This window comes from Ambystoma mexicanum, chromosome 6p (assembly GCF_040938575.1).
Source record: "Ambystoma mexicanum isolate Mex_15411 chromosome 6p, UKY_AmexF1_1, whole genome shotgun sequence".
NCBI classification, from domain to species: Eukaryota; Metazoa; Chordata; class Amphibia; order Caudata; family Ambystomatidae; genus Ambystoma; species Ambystoma mexicanum.
In genome coordinates, this window is record NC_090935.1 from 1,001,212,874 (window position 1) to 1,001,235,567 (window position 22,694).

Here is a 22,694-nt window from a genome sequence, read left to right on the forward strand (position 1 = left end):
TTTCCTTCTTGATCTCTTCTGGTTTTACTGTAGTTATGCTTGACCCTTTCCTTTCAAGGGACAAGTTTAATCCCGTCTCTTTATTCAGATTGAAGGTTTTGCCCTTATTCAATCTCCACTCTTTATCTTGACTAGAACGAGTTTGTACTATTGATTCTCTTGTCCTTCTTTCACTCTGAATATTATATCTTGACTGGGATGAGTCTTCCGGTTGTGGGAGGTGTATTTTCTTGCAGGCCTGGCTGATCGGGCAAAGTGGGTATCCCGGGGCGGGACTGCCGACCATCTCCCACAGCTACTGGCGGATACTGAATCAGGGAGAGACTGCGTTGCTTTTGGTTTCTAATTTAGCCCCTCTGTGGCCCACTCAGGTGTTACTGGTTCCTTCACTGATGTGGTTCCCTTCTCGGCTCAGGAAAGAAGCCCTTACACACAAACACACTGCCATTGCCAGCAGAGTTTATTAGTATTAGTGCACCCACAAGCTATCACTGCTGTTCTGGTAGAGGGCCCAAGAGTCAGAAGCGCGGGGGAGAACAGATGGGTGAGGATTTGCTGCGTGTCCAGATATCACAGGGCTGAGGACTGAACAGAATATAGAGTGGGACAGCAGAGTCCAGCCCAGCAGCGTGCTTCGCCAGGGTCGGGTGTGTGTGGGGGTGGAGGGTGGTTAGCCGGTGAAGACATAGAGCCTTGTCGAAGGCCCCCCCCAGCACCACAGGTAAACAGCTTTCCCATGCTGGAAAGCGGAGGCAGGAACTTGACACAACCCTATCATACCTTCTGATCAGGGGGTCGTAAACTGTGTATAGAAAGGGCTTGTGGAAATAGGATACCAGTGATTGTTAACTAAGGGCAGGAGTTGTAATGAACAAACAGGTCCCTTCCCCTTCTGAGGTCATGAGACAAGGGGCTTGGTGAAGAAAGAATAACAGGCATTCTCCTCCAAGGGCGGGAAGTGCAATGAAAAACGGGTCCCTTCCCCTTCTTATGAGAGGCCATCTTGGAAAATGCTGGGGCTGCCTGCGTTAGAGGTGACAGCAGGGGCCATAATTGTGCATGGGCAGTTATAGGTAGTTCCAATGGTAGATTATGGGAGAGGCAGACCACGGTTGTTCATAGTTATTGTATGCATTTGGTTTCTGGGGGTGCGGGCTGGCATGGGGACAGGGAAGCGGCCTAATAACTGGAAGAGGTTTTTTTTTTTTAATTAAGGCCAGGACCGTGCCCCACACGCACTGAACATTTTTTTTACAAAAGAGATCCTGCACCTCACTTCCGCCCCTTTATAGTGAGATAAATACTCACAATGGCCCCTGGAGGGTGTGCAATTTCGCAGTTCAAACCAAGTTTGATAGGAGAGCATCCAGGGGGGAAATGCATTTGGGTGGGGAGTTAGATAGGGAGGTGATTAGTAATAACCAGGGGGAGGTAGGGGATGTTAGCAGTGTTCAAAAAGGGGTAGGTCAAGGGGGCAAAGATGGTGGGGGTGATGGGGCGCAGAATGGGGTGATAGGACAGAGGGGCAAGGGGGGATAAATACCTGCGGAAGAGTGCAGGTGGGAGAAGGAGAGAGAGGTCCCCATCATTTAGTGAGGTCAGGGAGGGGCACGGAATGGCTAGGAGGATTCCGGGCAGAGGGCGCGGCGCAGCCCCCGCTGTTCCAGAGGATGAATATGGAGAGGGTTTAGGAACGGCCCCTCCTTGGTCAGCACGAGAACAGTCTAGAGGGCACAGCACGGCCCCTAGAGACGAGGACCACAGGATGGAGGAGAGCACACCTCGCCCGAGAGAAGAGGACCAGGAAGGGGTTTCTGTGCCCCCGCCGAGAAGATGCCAAAGGAGTGGCGGGGCGGACGCCCCGGGCTCACAAGAAGAGGATCTAATCAACCCGAGCATGACCTCGCATCAGCAATGGTATTTCAGGGGTTATGAAGTTGGGATGTAGGAATATGTGGGGCAGTGGGAGGATGAAGGTTATAGGGCGGTAAGGAGGAGGGAGAAGGAGAGAAGGGGTTTTAGGTGGGATGGTGAAAGACATTGGCGCCATTGGCTTTTTCAAAAGAAAAAGATGTTGAAGTGAAGGGCAGGGAGAAAAAGCTACCATACATGGGTATCACGAAACCTTTGGGTGCGCATTTGATGGCAGCGACTAAGGATAAGATTCAGGCAGGGGAATTTGTGGATGTTTTTAAGCTGATTCATAGGGAAGTGAGAGCAAAGGAGGGTTCTAAGGAAGAAGAGAGAGAGAGAACTGGCTTCGTGCCCAAGGGTCCCAGTGACAATTGAAAATTGGTAGTCGGCTTTTATTATTTACGCCAGTGTCTATTGCGAGAAATTTCCGGAGCCATGCGTGGCCCTGCTAAAATACATGGATATGAATAGGAAGGCATTTACAGGTTTTGTGGGTTTTGCGTGGGTGCGTTGTGACGAGGAGTTTAGAGCAAGGTTGGCGGAGGTCAGTCAGGCGGTTTGGGGGGGCGGGAGATAGATATGGATCTCTGGTTGCAATGGATGGTGCCGACGAGGCCAGCTCCAACGGTACACACGGCAAGCGGCTTACCCGTGCCTTACCGGCCCTTTCTTGGTCACCTCGCCCCAGATGGGGAGGGGGTAGGAGGCAGGAGTCAGCCCTCAGCAGCATGTTGGGCTTTCAATAAAGAAGGCTGCACGAGGATGATGTGCAAATTTAAACAAGACTGCTGCAGGTGTGCGGGTCGGCATCCGATTATATATTGTTTTCAGGCAGGGGACAGTGGGACAAGGCGAGGAGCGGGGCAAGTGAGGTGGGGGGACCGCATGCCTGTTAAAGTGGGGTGTTCCTGTAGGTCGGCATCAGTTTATCGGAAAAGGAGGGGGGGCACAAGGTTTGGTGAGAGGTTTTGGGGGCGATCCCAAAGGGGTAGGAGAGGGGTGAGGAGGAAGACACTTAGGTAGGGTGGGGGAGGGCTGCAGGGGGGGGGAGGTAACTGTGGAAAATGTTAAGGGGTGGTGGCCGTCATTTGGAGGGCATGGACGACAGTGGTGAAGCCCTCACGCTTGCCACACGACAAGGTGGGTAAGCTTTAGGGGGACGGTGGCACAGAGTAAACACGGAGAGACTGACGGAGGTTAAGAGGATATCGCAACTTCGAGCGTGCGGTAGTAGCCCTGGTACGCAGGAGACAGGGCACAGGATAGGGCGGGAATTGAGTATGCACAGCACGGGAGGAACTTGGCTCATTTGAAGCTTGGTGCAGCTGAGGGGAATGAAGAGAGGTGACTGCATGGACGGGGTGCAGGAGTGCCCCCGATGCAGCAGGGGGAAGGGATGAGATGGGACTGCATGGACGGGGGGTGCACTAGGGCCCCTGGTGCAGTGGGAAACATGGGGTAATGGTCGCAAGGAGCTGGACGATTAAGTTACATGGAGTGGACTGCATGGTCAGGGGTGTAGGTTTGGCCCCTGGTGCAGTGGTGGAGATGAGTAAAGAGGAAAAGGGCCTGCATGGACGGGGGTGCACGTGGGCCCCCGCTGCCGGGTGGGCAACACAGGGCCATACTTGGAAGGTGAAGGTGGTGGGGGGCAAGGAGGAACAGGAGGGTAATAAGATAGAGGAGAAAGGGGGTGGGAGTCAGGGCATTGTCTAAAGGATGGGTGTTAAAGGTGCGAAGCATAGGGGGGCACTTAGGAGAGGAGCGAGGGTGTTTCCGTAGAGGGAATAAGGATATGGCCAGGTGAGGATGGGTTGATTGAGAATGGTGTTAGGCGCAGGGGAGAATGGTGGAGGAGTGTGGAACTCATTGATTTAGAATGGGTAAGGCACCTGAAGGTAGCTGGTCGGGCTTATCGGTTGTTAAGGTGAAGACTTTAGGACGGGGACATTTGGGAGTACAAAGGGTATATTAGGGCTGGGGTAAAGCGGCTGTTTGAAATATGGTCAGGGGTCTAGGGAAGGGCGGAATGTGGTTGGGTGGTCATGAATGGAAAGTGACATTGTAATTTCTTTTTCAGATTCTGCGCAGAGGTCGGGGAGATGCCGCAGTTGTGGTTGGTGGGCCACTCTATTGTTAAGTGGGCGGGTAAGGAGGCAGACAAAAGGGTTTTTGGCAGGCAATTGGGTTGCAGCTATAAAGAGGCATTGGTAAAATGGTCCGGTTTAGGGGGGCTTCTCTGGGATCAGCGGCTGCCTATGTTGGCAGGGTTGAGGGAACGCTATGGGTCTCCAGAAGGGGTGATTATTCATGCAGGGGAAAATGACCTGGTAAGAGATACAGGTGTGACTCTTCTTAGGAAAATGAAAAGGGATTTGTTATGGGTCCGAGAAATGTGGCCTCAAGCATGTGTAGTGGACTAAGTTGTTGCCGCGGAGAGTTTGGAGGGGGGCGGGAAGTGAGGGAGCGATAGAGTGGGCAAGGAAGGGGATAAACAGAGAGATGGGAAAATGTGGTGCCTCAGCGGCGGTACAGGTTTTGGACCACAAAGAAATAGTTTATGAAGGATTCATGATATTTAGAGAGGATGGTGTCAATTTGTCAGTTGTTGGAAATACTTATCTGTCGGAATTGATCTGATTGGTGAGAGATATGGTAAAGAGTTGGAAGTAGAAAGGAATGGGGGGTGGGGCAGAAAGAACACCTCGGGGGAGGGTTTTCTGGTGCCGGGGGCATGGCCCCTTTAGATGTGGGGGGAGGGAAGCACAATGGGGGAATGGCGTGGGAAAGGATGGGGGTGGTTCTGTTTGCACAAATGGGCTACCCCGGAGTAACAGGTATTGAACCTGGAGGGGCATGGCCCCAGGGAGAAAGCGGGACGCCTTGAGAAGTGGTACAGAGACGGTACGGACCAAAGGATAGGGAGGAAGTGTAACTGATTAATTGTTGGATAAAATAAAAAAAGTGTTGATTATTAATTGGTTGTTTAAAATATGTTGTTAGTCTTTAAGGCCATGGAGCCAGGTAAGCAGTTATTTGTAAGCTTTGGCCTGTCACATTAAAGCGACCTTTTCCACTATAAGCGAGTCTGGGTTTTTGTGCAGTAAGCCAAAAGTGGGGCATGCATGTCATATTGAAAAGATGGAATGGATTCCTAATTGGTGGTTGGGAATCTCCCAAGTTAAGTACTTTGCGAGGACGAGTAGGACTAGGAGTAATGAAGATACTAAGTAACCGGCTCCTGTGCCATGGAGCCTTTTGTTCTTGTGAAAGGGAGGTATGCAGAAAACGGATCCACTCACCAAACTGCTTCGGGAAAACATTTTTGATGATGCAGTGCACAGGGAAATGAGAGAGTAGCACAGATCATGTGCTTAGAGGGGCATTCTGGTGCATCCAGCCCGCACACTGAATTTTAAATATACATCAAAGTGTAAGAAAGCCAACAAGTACTATTTGTGTTCCTGGACTTTTGGCCGTTGTAGTTTAGCTTTTTCCATTTTAAATGTAGGACAGCTCCAAGAATTCAGAAGAAAAAAAAAAAGGGGGGGGGACTGGGAAACTCGAAAGCATTTATCTTCCAGTGAATTGTGTAGGTTCTTAACGCGGAAAATACAAGCAACTTGCAATGAAGACCGCGTCCAATCTGCACTATTACACTCCTAGAGCATTGGGACTGAAAGGTCATACAGATACGCAAAATAAAAAACGAAACTGCAAGCCCCACAGTGCATGCAATACACTGGCACAAGGTGACACACTGACTTGGGCATGGGGCCACCTATGGCATTGATCATGCCCCCGACAGACACACAAATATTGCCAGCAATACACTCACCATGGTTTCACACACCCAAGCTGCAGACTTGTCTGTGAATTCTGGAGTCGTGTTCGTGCGAAAATGCCGCTTAAAAATGTATCTAAACACGCAATTAGGTCTTCAATAAAAATACATGCACTAGATGCCGTGCATTGAACGGCGCATGACTTTAAAAAATACAGCATTCTCATTAGCACAAAAAACAAACATCCCGCTCCCCTACAAACCCGGAAGCGTCTTTGGCCAATAGAAAGCCGTAGCTACTAGTGCTGCGCCTACAATGAAAACGTGCATTCACTTCCTGCCGGAGAGGGAAGCTCTCTGCAACAGCGAAAGTCAGACAGCGCCACTTGCTGGCACTTGTCAGCATCAGCTCGAAACCAGTATCACGCGACATAGAGGAGGATTCGGGCACAGTATTTTAGCAATGGTACAATTTCAAGTCGCCTGTTTCTACTGGGTGCATTCTCGCCAACATTCTGTGACCAAAAAGATGTAGGATTTTTTAAAGTTTCAAATATAATAATTTGCATAACAATGACATCACGGGCAAATACAAAACATACATTGTTGGCACGCTACTGCTCAACAGCACAACATGGAAAGATGTTCAAATGTTAAAAATGTATAATTCTGAATGGTAAGTTAACACCAAATTCAATTACCTTCACAGAAGGAAATTACACAGAGCTGGTAGGCAACGTTTTCCACTGCTCTGTAGCAGCAGCCTGGGCAATACACATGTATTCCTGCAGTGCAAGTTGATCACTGAATGACATCATAGCTCCCAACTCACACGCTTTTGGCGGGTGTCACCCGCCTCGTAAACAGCGGACTCACCCGCCAAACCTCATGCACGCCCATTCATTTCAATGGGCCTCTCACCCGCCAAAAGTAAAATCGGGTGGTTTCACCCGCTTTTGCTACATAAATGGCTGAGAGCTATGTGACATGGAGACTGATACCCCCTCAGTCTGATAGGCAGATGCGGTGTGATGGTGTTACGTTTTGCCACTTGCCTTCACTAGGGGTTCACCTAAGGGTTGTACCGGCAAGAGTGCAGGAGAGAGTCACAGAGCTGTCAGGACAGTGGATTGGGCTGTGCCCAATGAAAGTAATCACCTACCAGCCTACTGTACAGACTAATTCGTGTGTTGCATGCTTTGTCCTGGGCCTAGTCTCAAGCAGCCTGCCTTAGACTCACATAAATTACCTGCCACTGTAAAAAGCAGTAGAATCTGTCACCCAAATCTGTAGGGGTAGGACTGCTTAAAAAGCAGTAACCTACTGCTTAAATCTGTAGGGTTGGCAAGTATGTAGGTGGCAGCCTTTAAACGTTATCTGGCGAGCTATCTCCTGATTTTTTTCTGATTATATGGATCTGAAAAAGAGTCGTGACTGCTGATATTGTCGCAATCGCTATGTCAAATGAAAAACGTGTTTAGCAAGAATTGGCATCAAGCTAAAACTGAATCCTAGTTTTATTTGGTTGTGTTCTTAGCTCTCTCATTGCTCTGCTCCACTCCCCCTCTCTCATATACGGTGTCCCACATGCACAGGCGTTGCTAGGGGGGTAGCTAAGGGGGCTATAGCCCCGGGTCTTTTGGTTGTAGCACCGGAAAGAAGCTCAGGGGTTACAACCAAAAAGTCTAGCTAGCCCCCAGTCCTGACAGTCCCAAAATTAGCGTAGCGCCAGATCTTTTCCAGACCTAGCAAAACCCCGTCCTTGACCCACTCTTATTCTCCCTTTACATTAAGCTCTCAACCTTTTCTAGTCCCAGGGTAGGTGAAAACAGAAAATATCAATTTTGGCTGGTGAGAGGTGAGTCCTTTGAATTATATGGGAGGGTTAGGGGCTGGGCGGGTAAAACCCGCCAAAAGCGTGTGAGTTGAGTGGTCTGCCTCTGCTCGTAATCTTGTTGTTCTCACTGACTGCTCTCTCTCTTTTTCTCCCATAACTAACGTACTGCACGTAACTTCCTTTTCCTTCTTTTCAATCTTCGCTGTACTCGTCCATTTATCCTCTTTTATGCCTCTAAACACCTCATTTCCCAGATTGACCATTGCTCAGTCCTCATCATTGCTCATCCGGCTTCTCGTCTTACTTATGTTTGATTTATCTATAACTGAGCTATTCGTCTCCTCTTTTGTTGTCCTCCTCGCACATCTATTTCTACCTCACTTTTATTTGCCTCCATTTTACCTTTCTAATCTTGCTTCTTTTTCATTTTCTTTCTATTGTTTTCAAATGCCTTCATCGTCTTGCTCACCCTTATGTTTCCTCTCTTGTTTCTCTCTACTCTCCCCCGACCCCTTTTGCTCCTTTCGGTAATTTTTTCTATTGGCACCTTTTCACCAGACCTCTCGCCCCCTTACATTCTGCTCTTCTTCCACTTACCACATCTTTTGTACCCGACTAAAGGATCATCTCTGTTCTCTTCTTTCTAAATCTTAAAATCCAAACTGATCAGATTGTTGCTTTTTGTTTCTTTCCGTTCATTGTACCATTGTACATTTTCTTTCTGTAAAGCACTTTGGTGAAAGTGTTATGAAAATCACAATAAATCCAAATACAATTATGAGAATTTGATGTACTATCCTACAAGAAACTCAGAACTCTCAGGTGTAACAGAGTGCTTCAGGAACGTTTTTTGAGACTTTTGGCTGTGTTTATTGGAGGAGGCATAGCCTGTACTGAGCTGTCCTGAGCTGGGGGAGAAGAACTCCATGTAACCTGCCTGCACGCGAGTAGCGCAGGGTGTTGTGGAAAGCAGTGAAAAAGCAGTCTGCAGCGGGATACGCTGTATAGCAGAGCACTTCAGGAACTTTTACAAGTTTTTTGGCCGTTTTTATTGGAAGAGGCACAGCCTGTCCTAAGCTGGGGGAGAAGAACTCCATATAACCTGCCTGCATGCGCGTAGTGCGGCGCGTTGTAGAAAGCTGTGAAAAAGCGGTCTGCAGCGGGATACGCTGTGCAGCCGAGCGCTTCAGGAACTTTTTCGAGTCTTTTGGCTGTGTTTATTGGAGGAGGTGTAACCTGTACTGAGCTGTCCTGAGCTGGGGGAGAAGAATTCCATATAACCTGCCTGCACGCGCATAGCGCCGCATATTGTGGAAAGCGGTGAAAAAGCGGTCTGCAGCAGTCCGTGGCGAGAGCGGTAGAAGGGAGTGAAAGACAGGCTTCCTTACTGATTGTCACGATTCCAGGTAAGGCGTCTTTTAAAAATAAGAACTATAATTTACGAAAATCTAAACCCTATGGTAAAATTAATGTATACAAGCGAGCTGAAAGAGATTAAACTAATTATGTTGAGAGATTGAGCGCATCTCTGAGTACAGGTGAACTGGAATGACCAGCACAGCCCTTCAAGATGAGGTAGCAATACATAGAGATGGATGGTGATGCAGAATATACTCAAACATCAATAATAAAACTGACTCAGGAAGTTGGCAAAGTACGACTGTTTTAATGTCAATTATCTAAAACAGGGAACACAACTGACATCATCCGACGATGCACAACCAATTTCAAACATAATTTGAAAAAACAGCAAATTTGTCATCATTGACGTCTACCTACGTTGCAAACTACAAAAACCTATTTGGAATGGTGATAGGCTTACAAGGAACATCTAGGTATACATTACATACTGGTCAGAGAAGGCGATTGGGTATTTAACATCAGGAGGACAACTAAGTCCTCCTCTAGTGCAGATCACTATGAACGTCATGAAATACACAATGTCCCATTGGTTACACAAACTATAGGGCTCTCTATTACTGAAATACACAATGTCCCATTGGTTACACAAACTATAGGGCTCTCTATTACGTGCCCCTCTATAATTGGTTGACACCCATGTACCCCTCTATAATATTCCACATGCGTAAACAACACACAGGCTGGCATCCAGGTGCCAGTTGGCTGGTCATAACCATAGCTTCCCACCAATTAATCCGTCTTCCATCATCACTCTTGCAGTTTGCCAGTCAATTAGCCCTTTGAAGATTGGTCCTGGAGCTGTTCTCTGTGCTTGATAATAAGAGGGAGAATAGAATACTCTGTCTTCTTGGTTTCAATACAGCTCATCCCTGTGTCTAGTTTCATCCAACCACGTGACTGCAGACCATGATTTTAAGCTTTTCTGTATTTAAAATACTATTATTCATTGAATTTCTAACATCTTGAATGTCCTCACCCCTCACTAGAGACAGGAGTTCTGTTCTTTCACATATTCTGTAATTGTTTGTATGCACATCCAGGCCCAGGGTGGCCTTGACTTCTTGGTGTTGATCCAGACAAATCCTTCTTTGATTCACCTCAATGGTTCAGCTTTCAATTTCTAACTGTGACACACTGAAAAACTCTTTCTATTCACGGAATCCTGCTTTGCTAAAGTGCATTATGGACTATCTATAGTCCATTTATTTTCTATCCATGTACGTTGGTGCATCGCCGCAATCTATTCACTACACATGTGAAAGGACACTCTCTTGACTGGCTGGGCTGTCTTAATACCACCCCTACCAGCTTAGATGTGAGTCCCTGCCCCTGGTCGGATCACTTTTTCATTTATTTTGAGATGACTTCAGATAAAATTATCGATAATAAGAAACCTGCTCTCAGTACTATGTGTAGCAGAAACCTTAAAAAACTGACGCCTGCTCTAGATCCATGTACTAATACCCTGAATAGCATGATCAAAGACGACTCTTTGGTCGAAGATATTACTCTGGCCTACCAAGTTACTCTCCGAGACGCAGTCAATACCCTAGCTCCTATCTCTAACAGAAAAATAGTAATCAGGGAACCAAATCTATGGTTTACTCATGATCTTCAAGAACTAAAAAGTACTAAAACCAAGGCACTCTATAAATGGAAAAAATCTCAGTCAAAAGATGACAAAGATATCTATAATAGTCATGTCAGGGTCTATATAAAAGCAGTGATTGCTGCAAAAAGAGCTTACCTTGATAATCGGATTGCCAAAGCCCAGTCCATTCCCAAGAGGCTCTTTAAAGTGTTCAAAGAATTGGAAATAAAAAAGAACACTATGCAGGACACCATTACGAAAGATACTAGGTGGTCTAACCAAGTACAGGAAGCTATGGATACCAAGCTTAATAAAATCAATAAAGGTATCGCAGAAGCTAGAGCATCTTTATCGTGTAAGGGTCATAAGGACACTATCACTCCCTCGAAATGTTGGAAAGAAGATGAACTTTTCTCTTTCAAACCCATTACTGAGGCAGACCTTACAGTAATAATTCAAAATCTTAAACCAACTAACTGTAAGGGAGATGTCTGTCCTGCCCTAACGATTAAAGCATGTGCCACCTCGCTCATCCCTACCCTCTGTAAGTTTGTCAATGCCTCTTTCAGGGACTGTACGGTGCCCACTTGTATCAAACACTCTTGGTTGACCCTATTGTTAAAAAAAACAGATCTCCCCCCTGATGATCCACTTAACTATTGCCCTCTCTCTAATTCCCCAATTCTGCTTAAGATTATTGACAGAGTTGCATGTATTCAACTACTGGCTCATTTGAGAAATGGTAACATCCCGAATAAGAGACAGTCTGGCTTTCGGGAAAAGCATAGCACTGAGTCCACCTTGCAGGATTTGAAATCTAGGCTCCGCCTACACATGGATCAAGGCGACCCCACCATGCTGATGCTGTTGGACCTATCCTCTGCCTTCGACCTGGTAGACCATACTGTATACTGGTCTCCAGGTTGAGGGAGGTGGTGGGTTTCTCAGCGCCAGCGGCTGATTGGGTTACCTCTTTTCTGAAAGACCGCCAATGGAGAGTGAGTAGTAATCTGGCAGATGCTAACACCAAGGAGCTGACTCAAGGCGTCCCTCAGGGAGCCTGTCTCTCTCCTATCTTCTATAACATCTTTACAGTGCCTTTTCTGGACTTCCTGGACAGTAATAGCATAGAGTTTACAAACTATGCAGATGACACCCAGTGTATTATAACCATCACTTACTGGTGTCTTTTTGGATGATTAAATTAATATCAACAGGAAATACCTTCTCATTCAAAGCTGGATGTGTTCTAACGGACTGGCTCTTAACACGAGCAAGACAGAACTTATGCTTGTGGGTACTGACCCTAAGGTTCGCAAACTTGAAGACCAATACTCTACACTGGTAATTGATGACTGTGTTATAAAGGTCAAGAAAAAAGTCAAGACTTTAGGTATTTATCTTGACTGTAACCTTAACATGAAAGCGGAGTTTGGTAGCTTGGTGGCTTCATCCTCCTATTATATTAAACTGCTTTTGCATGCCCTCCCCTTATTTTCTCAAAGCAGTAGGGAAATGCTAGCAAGAGCACTGATAAGCTCCAGGATAGATTATTTTAATAGCCTCCTGATTGGCCTTCCAAACTGCGAACTGAATAGATTGCAGGTGGTACAGAACAACGCTGTTAGGGTTGTTATGGACAAGAAGAGATCAGATCATATCTCTAAGGCTAGAAGGGAACCTCATTGGCTCCCTATTAAGGAACAAATTCTGTTTCGGCTCCTGGCCATCTCTTTCAATTGTATGAAAAACTCTGTCCCCACCTATCTCAATGAGGAATTAAGGCCTAAAACGAGTAAACACAATCTCAGATCTAATAACCACTCTCAGCGAATTGTCCCGGCATGTAGATTATCGCTAAGACCTGTGCCTTCTTTTCTGCAGCTGCCGTGGCATGGAACAATCTTCCCTTGAAACTGAGAGATGAAAATTCTAATAGAGTTTTCAGAAAAGGACTGAAGACATACCTGTTTAATTAAACACTTTATGGCTTTTCGAATGTTCTCCTACAAATGTTCTTCTCTCCTGTGGCTTGTTAGCCTGTGTCTGCTCTGTGTTTGTCAGCGCCCTTAAGTCTTAGGGTCAGTGGTTTCTGCGCTATACAAATTTATAAATAAAATAAATAAATAAATAAATAGCCAGCCTTAAAGAATATGTTTCCCTACTTGCTTTGCTGCGACTGTACAATTGTGAAATGACTTGATATCTTCTTCATTATTTTCTGTAGCATGAGCAGCTTCATATTGAACCCGAAATATTGCTCATCTTTAACACCTCCTCCTTTGCTTTTATGGTATATATGTATTATTCCCTCGTCTCTATATCTCTTCTAGGTGCATCAGCTCTGCTTCTCTGTGACGTCACCAATCTGTTCTTTTGCTCGGTTTTCCCATGTCTGACGGGATTTCATTCAAATGGCCATATTATTTTTGTGTATGCGTGTATGGCTTTCTCAATGGGAACTTTACTTCTAGGATTCTCTTTGGTATGGTTATTCTTACTGGTACTTCATGTGTCTCACACTCTGGCACCCAACATATAGGCAGCATAGGGGAGGAACTTTGGGTGGGGGTACTTGTCTCCACCTTTACACCCCCCCTCTGGGCGATTCATCAACCACTCTTTCATAAGTCATCACATCTAGACATCCCTGTCTGAAGAAATGCTTCTTTGGAACCCATATCTTTATGACTCCTTTCAGGCAACCTGATGATTTCACATGCTCGTCCTTACTCCAAGACATAAGCATGCATTATCCACTTGGACTGCAGTAAATCCATTTCCCTACATACTTCTTGTGGTTCTTTGTGTACAGGAACTTCGTTTCCTCAGGTGCATGAATGCTGGCTTTCAGGTGATCTCCGATTTGTCCATATGTCAGCTCCTTGGTTTTCCGTCCTGATTCAACATCAATCATTCCTTCATTCCTATTGCTTTCTTTGCAGGCTTCTTGCACTGTGCGATTATTATCCTGATCACACAGAATCCAAGCAATAGCATCACTATCAGGGCTCTAAGGAACTTAAACATATCTGCCATCCATTGTGGAACCCATGAGAATATTGCTCCAAACCAGCTATCATCAGCAATCTCTTCCACTTCGTCTATCATCTGAACGTGTGACTTCGTCAGCATTTCTATGGCCTCTGTCAAGGTACCATTTTTGTCGTTGTGAGAAGGTATGAATGTGCAACATGATTCTCCAATTTTGGCACAAACACCTCCATCCATAGCTGTGATCATGTCCAGGACATATCTATTCTGGAGAGTCATTAGTAGTATGGCTCTCAGCTCTTCCTTGATAGCATTGCATCCTTTTATTGTAGTGTTGATCGTCTGCAACAATTCACATCTGGTTATTTGCAACCACTTAGTATTTGCATCTGTCTGGATCCTGGGCATGAAGATTATTGTGAATATCGATGAAGTCTTACTAAACAACCTGTGTTCATAAGGGATGGAATCAAAGGCTTCTATCAATTTGTCTGAGAAGTAGTTCTCTCTCTTCATTCGATTCAGGAGCTCAGCAGATCTCTTCTTCCTCAGGGGAGCATCTGCCATCGGGAACTCGCCAATATCCAGAGCACTCTTGGGAATCACCAATGCTGGAACATGGACATTTACTATAGATCATAGTCCTCCCCAATCTTTGGGCAGCTTCATATAAGCTCTGGATCCACAAGCCCAGTAATGATCCATTACCACTGCTGTTCGAATGCTCATTCCTGGTGCATCAAAGATTCAACCACAATTCTGATTTTCTCCAAGCGTTTATGGGCCATTATTTCTGAAGCACAGCTTTGTACTTTCCAAAGGCACTATCTGCAGGGGTCCTCCTCTGTCTTCGACCCATGTCAGTAGTTTAGCAAGTCTTGACCATAGAGATTTGCATGCATTTTGTACAATGTCAATGGTTGGTTTGTAGTCTCCAATTACCCATGCTCTGCAGATAACCACTCTTTCTTCCCAGCCATCTGGAGAAAGTACTAATCCCTAAATCTGCATTTGACCTCTGTTCTCCCATCTTCAAATATCTTCTGCAGATTTTCCTGGACTCTCAAGTCTTCTGTTTGCTTTCCATCTAATTTCAGCTCTTTTCACTCCAGGCTGCTCGTATTTTATCACATGATTTTTGTTGTGGACTCTTGCTCTTGTCTTTGTATCTTGCATACAATCGTCTTCATCTAGATCCGTCCATTCTGTTGCCCATCACAGGTAGGCTTTTCAGCCCATAAATTGACCTTGTGCTCTGTGGAGTGCAATGTGGGATAGACAGTGTGCTGTAAGGACGTCTATTTCAATAGCTATGAATATCTTAGTCTTCCCCATACTATAGGGCAGGAGTGCACATACATATCATTCCTCCTTAGAAGTTCATTTTCCAACCTCTTTCATGTGTTGATGCCGCATGTTATTCCCAAATGTGCTGTGCTGTCTAGGTAATCATTCAAGTCATGATCATCTTCTCTTGTACTTCTCATAGGTCTCCTTCTTGCCTCATGAGCTCTTATAATCATCTCATGAAGTATGTCAGCATAATTGCTTCTTGCTGGGGGAATCATAGAGACATTTATCAGTGGAACAGGTGTCATTACATGTGCTACTGGTGTAGGATCAGACACAAAATGTGTTTTTCTTTTGGCATACTACAAGGGTAACCAAATATCCTGAAAAACTTGCAAAGCTGTCCTACTACCATAGGGAAGCTTAGACTTATCAGTCCCAGGACTAGGCTCTTTCATATGCACTGCTGAAGTAGGGATGATTACATAAGGTCTCGGTGGTCTTACACTTGCCACTTCTGTACCCTCCTGCTGCATAGGAAAATACACACAAACTACTGCCTTATTTGGATTCACATAATAGACAGTACGCACTGTGAGAGAAAGTAGGATGATAAGCAACATAATGCATGTATATATGATATGCCAGTAGGTCCACCGTATTACAGCAATAGCCTCTTGCACGTCGTGGTACTTTCTCGTTGTTTGCCACACTATTGTTGCTATCAATGTTGCCCATTTTCTACTTTACTTTTAAGGAAGGAAAAAACAATTTTGAATCGGGCAATCTCATAAAGTATTCAGGTAATTGCTGGATCTGCTCCACAAGCTGCTCGCTGATTGCAGGACAGTTGACAGGGTTCCTGATAAATACAAAAGAGTAATCTGTTCACCAAACCAGATGAGGATGAGCTTCCAATAGATAATAAGAGACCAAGGCCAATATGTCTTCGTTCATCAACACAATCAAGATGCTCGCTGTGTTATCTCAGAAAATAGATGAACTTGCTCTATGATATCACAAAGCAATTGATTGATTGCCACTTGATTCCTGGGATCTCTCAGAAATGAATGAACGTCAGTTTGTCTTCCGACAAGATGCAGGCGTTCTTCAATCAAGAAATAAAAGACTGTTCCAACTAGTTTATTAACGTCATCATCAGATAGAGGCATTCACGTTTTCCATACAGTACTCAAGAATCTGGAGGATCGGTGCGATTATAGCTGTGAGCAGTCTCCTCACAATTGGACCATGTTTTAGGATCTTGCAGGAATAAGTGTACATCAACAGTTCTCCCAACCAGTGCAGGATAAGCACGAAGAATGAAGAGCAAAACAGCAAAAATGATCCAATTAACATTGCCATTAGGCACCACCATGGGCACCTTCAAAGATAAATTCAGTAAGAAAGGAATCGGGCAACTGCTCCCTTTTCCAATTATCAAAGATGAACTCTAGGTCTGGCATTTCTTTTCAAGACTTCAGTATGTCTCAGTCCAATGTTAACAAGCTTCTGTGGCTCAAGACAATAGCTTCTTCACTCTTTGCTTAGCAGCTACAAAGAGTGTCTCAAACAAACCACAGTCAAACAAACTCTTTATCTGTCTACTGGACAGTCTCTGCATCCTTCTTACTTGTCATCAATCTAGTCTGCACAGGTTGAACTTCTTCTCCGTTTCTTGCTTCCAAATGGGGTGGGGTTGAGGAGGTCTTGCTGTTATAGATCTTCACGTCTCCCAGGTGCAACCAAGCATGTCTTCCTTGCACCTTCACTGCCGATGGAGTGACGTCCTCTACCACGAAAGGACCATTAAACCTTGGCTGATGCCATTTGCGGACAAAGTTCATGATCAATACTCATCTCCGGGAAAAAGCTTAGGCAATAAAGGTTCTTTTGATACGGTTGTTGTATGGTCTTCATCTGTGTTCTGAGACCTGCACCCTGTCTGCTTGAGCTAATCTGAAATGACAGAGACACGTAGTCATACATGTTAAGTATGCACGTAGCTCATTTCCTAACAATTCTGCTGTTGTCTGGGCATCACTTCTAGTCCTTGATGGAGGAGTGAGAGGCGTTCTCATTCGCCTCCCCGTTACTAGTTCATGGGGTGTAAGATGGTGGTCAGAGCCTGGTTGATTCCTCAGCGCATATAATGCAAGAGGCAGGCAATGTAGCCATCCTTTTTTCAACGTTAACTTAAGCTTGGCTATCCTTTCTTTAAGCAGGCCATTGAGCCTTTCACAGAGTCTGTTCGCTTGCGGATGATAAGATGAGGAAAATGTATGCTTTATACTGAGCAATAAGCTAATTTGTTTGAATACATCATTCACAAAACATAGGCCATTATCTGATCTTAACACCTCACATATTCCCCATCTAGGAAATACTTCTCAAACTAAAGATTTTGTAGCACAAGTGGCATCTGGATGTGTGCACGTGCCAGCTTCGACCCACCTTGAGAAAGAGCACATCATCACTATCATGTATCTGTAGCCAATACAGACCTGCAGCATATCAACATAGTCAATATGTAAATGCTGAAAAGGACCACTAGGTCGAGGGATAATACCTCTGACTGTTTGAAGAATGTGCCCAGCAGTAAACATTTGACATACAATGCAATTTACTATATAAAATGCAACATTTTATAATAGATTTGGTACAAACCATTCCTCAGCAATAGTTGCTTCAAGGCTTTCCCCAGTGACATGCGCAGGGTAGTGTAACTGTTCCAATGCCACCCTTAATAAGGTTACATGCATCACCGGTTTACCAGTGCTTTCCTGTCACCACAATGCCTCAGTAGGGGATAAAGAACACCCCTCCATATCCATAGATCTTTTTCATCCTGTGGTGCTTCACCTTGAACTTCCATCAATTGGGTCTTTTACAATTTATTAAAGCTTTAGTTTACAATCATCATCACCACCATTCTTTCATTCACATCAGGCGTATCAAAGCTCATGATGTCTACTGAATATGCAACCCTTTTGGCTTCCTCGTCTGCCACTTGGTTTCCGTGTGAGATATAGGGCCTCATTCTGAGATTGGAGGCAGCCATGGTGCCATTAGCACCATGGCTGCCTCCAATACTGGGTCCGCATCCGGCCTGGTTGAATGGGGACTTACTGGGACATTCTGACCTGTGCGGACCCGGTAAGTCCCCATCCAAGCAACCATTCCCCATTCCCATTTGAGCCCCCATAGGGCTCAATGGGAATGGGGAAGGCGCTAATTACGGGCACGTGAATAGCAGGCCCGTAATTAGCGCCCTGGTCCCTTAGCGGGACCCATAGAGGACGTGTGGTCAGACCACATGTTCTTTGCGGTTCCCGCAAAGCGACATCAGAATTGGGCGGTAAGGGTTTACCGGCACCAGTCTCCTTACCGGTGCCCGGTAACCCTTACCGCCCAACTCAGAATGACCCCCATAGTCTGTTCTCTTAGTGTGCGCTGAACACTTAACTATCGCGATGGCTACTGGGAGTTGTAGAGCCTTAATAAGCCTGTCTGATAGGGCAGCGTGTTGCAATGGAGTTCCGTTTGCTCAGAGGTAGCCCCTCCTTTTCCAGCGTGCTAACCCTGTGTATACTTCCGACGTCACATGGGCGGAGTCACTATACACAGTTACTTCCTGATCTGCATGATTTTGGAGCGTGAAAATCAGCGCCACTAATTCTGCAGCTTGTGCTGAAAAGTGAGACGGTAGTGTTGTGCACTTGTCATTACTTCAAATTCCCCATTAGCCATGTGCCTTACTACAGCAGCATCTGAATATCTTTGCCCATCAGTTTGATCAATTTTCAAAGAACCATTAATAAAGAGAATTTCCCCAGCTGCCAAAGCATTTTCTTTCACCCTCGGGTCTCGTCATAGAATTCTTCATAATTTGAGCAATCGTGTACATGCTCAACCTGTGCCAGTGGTTCAGCTACAAACGTGGCAGGGTTCATTGTTTTACATCTTACTATTTTAATCGCTGAATTCGATATGACCACCTCATAGGCAAAAACTCTTTCAGATGTCAGCGTACCTTTTGGTTTTTTCAAAACCGCACATAATGCATGCTTGACAAACATCGTCATGGAACACCCCATTACTATGCTGGCAGACTTTTCAATAGCGAACATGGTGGCTGCCTAAGATTCTTCACAGGGGAAGTGACCCCGCATTACTGGGTGCAGAATCCTGCTGTAATATGCTAAAGGCTTGTACTCCAACGTAGTCCTCTGTGTGAGTACTGCTGTCATAACTGTTCCATTCATGTGCAAAAATAAAAATAATTCCTCAGAATAATTAGGAATCCCTAGAACTGGAGCCATGTAAATTGCCTTTTTTAATTCATCAAACCCTTCCTGCATTTCCTCAGTCCATACAATCTTTTCTTGATTTTGTTGCACCTTTTTCAGGGCCTGCAACAATGGCCTTGTGTATGAACAATTGTTGCATGTGCTTTATTGTGTGTGGTTTTGCAGTTTTCAAAATTGCCTCAGCCCTTTCATGTGTAACTCTCTTTCCTGCATGTGAAATTAACTGGCCTATGTATAACACTTCTTCTTGGCAATACTGCAATTTTGCTTTGTCCACTTTATATCCTTTCTCTGCTGTAATAATCATCAGCTGAATTGAATCACGTCTGCACTCTTCCTCCTACGTGCTGCTGACCAGAATGTCATCTACGTATTGCAGCACAACACTTGGCAAATGAATATTGCTTAAGTCCATTTGCAGGACTCTATTGAAAATCGATGGAGACTCACAATACCCTTGAGGTAATCTTGTGCTTTTCAACTTAGTCTGACAGAACGTGAATGATGTCAGATCTTGAGAATCTTTATGCAACAGGATTGAGAAAAATGCATTCTTCAAGTCAATCAGTGAAATATCGCGTTTCAACAGGGATACTACATAAAATCGTCGCTGGATTAGGAACTAAAGGAAACTCGGCTTCTACTATCTGGTTAATCGTGCACATGTCCTGGATTAAACGCCACAACCCCCCCTTTGATTTGTTGATCGGATACACTGCAGTATTGCACAGTGACTCTGACGTCACTAAAATGGCTTGATCCATTATGGCGGACATTGTCTTAAAAATACCTTTGTCTGCCTCTCAGGACATGGGATACTGTCGTGCTCGAGGTAAAATTGCTCCTGGCTTCAGTTTAATCTTGACTTCCCCAACTCCCTTTAATAGGCCTATGTCATAGGGGCCTGTAGTCCATAACAAAACTGGCACTTTTGCCATGTCTTCATCAAAAAATGTTGGACGATGCTGCACTTTCATCATTTTCTGTGGAACCTCGCATCTTTCTGCCCTAACCCAATATGTAATGCTCATTTCAAACACTACCTCATCATCAGATGGGTCATCTATAAATAGGTCCTCATCAGTGACTTCAGTCAATCTGTGACCCTCTCCAATAGCCATTACTGTGCTCCATGATCTCCCATTGTCATTAAAACCTATGAGCATAGCCAAGACTCCTTGTACTAGAGCTGCTTGCAGCTCTAGGGGAAAAATGTGTCCCCCCTCTTCATCCATGGGAATCTTGGGTCTAAAGAGAAACTCATCAGGTATTCTCATGGTCTTACCTACTAAACCAGGCAGCCATGTCAACAGAATGCGCACCCCATAATGAAAGACTTCTGGTTCTAACGGTACTACCCGTATGGCTATTTTCCCTGTGAATACCATGATAAATTTGCTCACATTTAAATAATGTATCCCTGATGTAGAACACACTATGCCTTCATCAGTGAAAGAAATTGTCATATTCAATTTCATCATTAAATCTCGACCCAGTATATTAACTGGTGTCTGCTTTGAATACAACAATGGAACAGACATATCACATTCTCCTATAGAGACTGGCAATTTCTCTGTAAAAGGAACTCTACTTGTAGCTCCTGTGAAACCTTGAGCATTCATGGCATTACCCGACATTAAAAATGTTCCCTCTCGCATACATGAGCGAGTTGCACCTGTGTCTACTAAAAAAGAAAGGGATTTGCCTCCTATCATGACATCAACCCTCAGTTCCTCTTGAGGATTAGGCGTTCCGGATAGTACTGAACACATCAAGTCACCCAGTGAGCTGTCCTATTGTGGGTACATGTCTATTCCTGTGCCCGGTAAAGGATTCCTGCCCTCAATAGCGACACCCCCTATCCTGGGAGTCAATAACTGTTCTGTGTTTGCGCTCTGCTGTATTTGCATGGGTGCATGCTGCGACTGCCCTTGTGGCAGATTCAATGGTGCTTGCTGTGATTGCAAAGCCTGTTGCGTTCTCAGCGCTTGTGTCTGATTGATCTTGGGCAAATCCATCCCTATTATGTGAGATATAGGCAGGTGGAAAAGTGGTTCCCCCCCTCTTGAGAATTGCCCATTCTGCACATACCCTTGTCTTACACATGTTCTTGCTATGTGTCCTGTCATTCCACATGTCCAACATAAAGGAGGAAGTCTCTGAATTTGCCCTCCCTGCATGCTCTGATTATTGTTCTGCATAGGCTGAAACCCACCCTGGTTATTCTGAAAGTTTCCCTGATTATTCTGAAACCCTCCTCTTCTGCAGAAGTTTCCCCTTCCTTGAGACATAAATCCATTCCCGCCTTAATTGAACTGCTGTTGGTTATTCACCTGTGGCATACCTGCTGTTTGCTGCGTTCCTAGCCCTTCTCCACTAGTTAACATTGCCCCTTCTATAGCATACTTTGATAGTTTTTTCTGCATCAACTTAGCCTCCTCAAGCTTCCTACCTTCTTCCTTCGTTTGGTTTTTCTCTTGTAACAATCGGCAAAGATGTGCGATGGTCAGTTGTATTTCTGGCCATGGTTTTGCCTCCATACCCACCCGTTTCTTGTGCTGTCTCTGTACCTTATCTGGTAACCCTTGATATAGTATGTGATAGAATACTGGTATAGATTTTCCCTATGGCTTGCGTGTTTCCAAGCTCCATTGCTCTTGGAAATTCTGAATGTAAATCAACGGATCTTCCCCTTCCTGCATCTTTCATGCCATTATAGCTCCCATATCAGACGTGTCTGGCTACTGCACTCGAATCGCTTTGCAGACTGCCACTCTACAATTATTAAATGCTGCTCCATCATGAGCAGTGTTTTGAGCAGTGACACCTGCGTATCCTGCTCTTGACCAAATGTCGTTAGCTCTCTCCCCAAGTATAGCTGCTAGAAGACCCTTAATGTCCCCTATAGCAAGCGTATTACCTCCTGTCATTTTTTCTAACTCATAGATCCATTTTACGGCACCCGACATCAGGCTCGGGAGTTTATACCTTAAATTATCCTTATCCATTTGGGGCCATGGTATATATTGTGGTCTGACCCCTCCTTTCTTTAATAACAGGAATTGCAAGATCCCAAAATTGTATTCATCCCCCATCGTCTGTCTGTCCAGGGACATTGGTTCCACACTGTCTTCTTCCAAGTAATGAACTTAACCTGCTCACGTAAGGTGGCGAGTCCCCCCTCACACTATGGGATCGCCCTTTAGGTCGATCTAGATGTGCCATTGGTTCTGGCATCCTTGGTTTAGGTAGGTATAGATCTGACCATCTCACTTCTCTGTCTGTCAGAGAACACCCCTCAGGACCACATGTATTAGCGCCCCCCTCTCCACGGAAGGTTTTTCTGTCTTTGGTTGACATATCCTGCCCCCAACTGGTGTGGCTTCCCTCGTTCTCATCTCTATTCAGATTCAACCTGTCAAAAGACCAGGCTTTATACTCAAGGTTAAATAGGCTTCCCTCTTTGCCTTGCAGCTGTGCACCTTCAAGTTGATCATTTTTACCCTTGTTTTTTATTCACTTTTGGCCCTTATTTCATGATATACCGTATCC